This window comes from Gavialis gangeticus, unplaced genomic scaffold (genome assembly GCF_001723915.1).
Source record: "Gavialis gangeticus isolate Ggan-Ray unplaced genomic scaffold, GavGan_comp1, whole genome shotgun sequence".
Classification (NCBI taxonomy): domain Eukaryota; kingdom Metazoa; phylum Chordata; order Crocodylia; family Gavialidae; genus Gavialis; species Gavialis gangeticus.
The window spans coordinates 124,540,506-124,544,837 of NW_017729032.1; positions in this window are offsets into that span (position 1 = coordinate 124,540,506).

Genomic DNA, 4,332 nt, shown 5'->3' on the forward strand with positions numbered 1-4,332 from the left:
TCTGATTACAGTAAGAAGAAACATGCTCTGGAAATTGTCCTTATTAGAGTGCCAAAAGACATTTTCTTGCCTCAAAAGGTTGCACCTGAAAGACACAAACTAATTTGTAATTTCACAATCTGAAAATTTTCTCTAATGAGGCAAACGCTGTTTCTCCTCTTTTAGTAAAAAGATTTTTTACCATGCTAAACTGTAGACTGCTGGATTTTTAAATGTATGGATTTCCAGTGTAGACTATAAATATATGCACAGTAGGCAGTCTGACAGTAATGAGGTAATTTTCAGATGTCATTTTTCAATCTTTCTACATATAATCAAGGAAATACCAATTTTCTATCTTTAACAAAAACAGTTCACAGCTCACCAATCTCATTTCATTTTGGGGTTACAAATTCATGTGGTTATAAAACTGTGTAGGACTTGTATTTAACCTTTTCCTTGGTGCCAGTTGACCAAACTGTTCATTTGTTGGTTTTGAAGAGTGAATACTACTTGCGAGATGAGAAATAACCCGGTGCAATATTATTTGGGCTATTAATGTACTGTGAATGGTGTATGCAAGGAGAAATTAAAAGCTGTGGTGGTATTCCGCTGTTTGTTTTTACAAACTTAACAAAAGCTGTATGACCCACAGCTATTCGTGATTAAGTTGTAGAGTGTTTTAGTAGACAAAGTGGACTCAAACACTATAAACTGATGGTACTGCTCTACCCTAGACTTTCATGATCTGTGTATCCTATAAGTTTCATTTTGTATTGAACAATTTGTAGTGGTCTGCAAACTGTCTGAAGGTTAGTTCCTCTAAAGTGGTACTATTTCTATTTCAGAAAATTATGGACTTTAACTTACAGGTAGAGAACAGGATGTAATCATTGTCTGAGGCATTTATTCCATCTGGCATATTCATCTATATATTTTATCTAATGGCATTTTCTTGGATCATCTACTGGTCCAATTAGAAGACTAAGTCAGATCAGATGCTTTTCCTTGCTGTTTTTAGATACATTTCTTACTGAACGTTTATATTATACAGAAAATATAAACACAAATTCAACCAGCTAAACACAGATTTATCATGATTACAGAGGTCCTTTTGGGGAATACTACCATCATGAAGCCAACAGAGGCCTGGATATAAATAGGGGAACCACAAAGAAAAGGGGAGGGGGGAAGAAATTATTCTACCATCAATTTTTAAATGTCTAGCTACTGGATTTGTTAATCACATGCCCTTACACAATGTATAAAATGGTTTAGCATTGCTCACAACAAAAGGGAATAAAATACCTCACAATGCAATCAAGCATACTTCAGTTTCAAGACAATAAAATGCTGTCATTTGTCTTTCTTCCTTAGAAGGTTAGCAAATTCAGGTGCTCCTGAAAAGTCCCCAACTGCCTTGGTGTTACTAGTGAAAAATCTGTTTGGCCTTTCAGTGAAGTGTACGCAAGAATAATGCTTTCAAAAACAGGAGAGACTAACTTTAATCTCCTGTGGGTATCTCTCTTGTATACAGAATGTGGGATTTTCATAAGCACTGAAGTTCCAATAGCCTCAGATGAGATGCACTGATAGAAAAAGCAGTGAAATTGAAGCTCATCTGCTTTGGCTTCTGCAAGCTGTATATTCAGAAATTGGTATCAACTTTTGCTATGTATTTTGCAACTACTTACCTATCAACTTAGTTCAAGTTAGAAAGCACCACAGACTCACAATGGTAGAAGCATTCTGAATTAGTCTTTTTTCAACACACATTTCTTTAGCAAATATAGACCACTAGCTAGCACAGGATGTCAAAGATATAGGCCACAGAGCCCCATCATTTGGTCAGCAATGCTGCCCTAGGATTTGGAGTTGAGCCACATGCTATCTATGGTATGGCCTGCACATAAGGCCCACAAACCCTGTTCTAGCTGGTCCAGGATGGGTGCTGCACATGATATTCACTCCAGATGGTCTAAAGACAGTACCCACCCTGGCTGGTCCATGGAGAACACCATGTAGACTGCCTGGAATGGGTACAATGTGCATCCCGGACTGGATGCCACATGCAGCGCATGTCTTGGGCTAGCTGGAGCAGGCACCAACTGTGCTGGATTCAGCATGTGGAAGGGAGGATCTGACCTACAGAAACAACCTTGCACCACTCATCTGGCCTGCAGGGCCACCCGAGTGAATACCCCCGAGTTGGAACAATTTCAGATTTCATGCAAGGATAAAACATTTATTTTACTTTCCTCCTATGTTATAAATTCATAAATTTTTAGAAGTGTATTAAGGATTTTTATCTACCCTGTGGGGGAAATGTCTTATGGCTACAGCAGTCAAAACATTAATAAATACTTTACATTATATTAAATTATTAAATAACATATACAGAACAGGTTTTGGCAGACTTACCTCCTTACCAAAGGCATGAATTGAGCTACTAAGTGATGCTGCTAAAAACAAGTCAGATGCAGCTTTCAAGGTGGCAGTCGCTTAAAACAAGGTGTTGGTAGCCAAATCAGGGAAAAGGATGATAGGATTTTTAAAGTCAAATGTCTTACAAAATGGTAGGGATAAAACAAACTTACTGGTTATTGGAAAGCTGTAGTGGAAATAATTCATTTCTACCCTCCTTTCACTTTAAGATACCTGAACTTAAAAATACATACCAGGCAAGGCAGGAGGCTTTTTTTTTTTAAGCATACACAGATAAACCACGCTACCTGCTTTGTCAGCCAATGGTGAGAACATTTTGTATTTAGTGAACCAGAGAGGACGTGACTTGTCAGCAACAGTCTGGCATTCAGGAAAGCAAGAAAGCTCTAACTAGAGTTGGAAACACCAAAACAAAAATCAGGAACAAACCAACTGAATGAACTGTATTAGTTCACTGATTGTACACAAAACCATCACAAGAAACATTGTCTTCAAAGGCTAAATACGGGCAACAGGCCTACAATTACAGAAGAGACTTGAGAGAAAAATAGAAAAATATTGCAATCATATGAAATATATTAGCAGCTTCACTTTGATCTTCTAACAAGCCAACCCCTTACAACCTTCTCCTGGGAGAAAAAAAAACTTTAAATGTTCAAAAGAAAGCACCAATTTATTCCAATATAATGACATACAATCCCCAATGCGGACATAACTGCTGCACAAGAAAGGACTTGGAAAATGGTACCTGTACAAGCACAGCGTGTCCAGATTAGAGGTTTTTGTTTTTTTATAAGTATTTGGATATAGCTACCCAAATACCATTCAAGCCTGGCATACAGCCAAATTTGCTGTGCCAATTCAAGCACATACCAGTTGTGTCCTTTAGTTTGACTTAACTTGCCCTGGGGGGAAAAAGCCATTCATATTTAAACCTTCATAGATACCCACATACGGCTGCACCTCTGACTAAAAAAGGGCAACATCACAACTTCTGTTAATTTGGGATCACTATGTGTAGACTAACCCACAAAACCCAAAAATTCTCCATCACACTTGCTGAGTTGTAACACGTAAAATCGTTCAGTTCTACATGGTAAATATATATGCTTAACAACCTAGTTTTATCATAAAGTCATTACTGAAATGAGTGGTAGTGTTTTTGTACGTTTAAAATTCCGACTGAATATACACATACTTCTTTGCATGAGAAAACCCCTCTTATTTTAATTTTCTATTTCCCGTTATCTAAGACTGGTCACTACAGACCCAGAAATTTTTCATAAACACATACATAAATCCCTTGTTACTAATCACATATCTAAATCTCTTTTTACTAACCACACAGATGTCAAAAGAGCATCAAATTTTGCCTCCTTTATTTCTATGTCATGTAGTATACACGGGGTTCAATGCCTTGATGTAGAATGACAAAAGCAAAGTTCAGATACACGGGTATAATTATTCAATTATGTTACAGAAAACAATACTGTACCCTTTAATAGTCCTCTGTAAGCAGAACTTGTCAATTCCTGCTGAAGGAGGGCAAAAACCCAATCATGTGCAATGGAACTACTGCATAAGCCCAGGGCAATAGCATACATGCAGCATACACTTACAATTTTATTAAGACAGAAAATTTCTCCCCCCACACTTTGTGCTACATTTTAGGTTTTCCCCACCTCCCTGCATTACAAAAATAATTTATTTTCTGAGATCTTTAGTCATAACAGCATTATACTTGTGCTTGTAAACTTCCTGATAATCTCCCAACTTTGACATTTTCACAGCCGAAACATGTTAGCAGTATTTCTTAAGGAATGAAATATAAAAGTATTACAACTGACACCAGAATTGTGTGTTTACAAAACAGAAAAGAAAAACCTACATAAAAAAAAAAAAAAATCA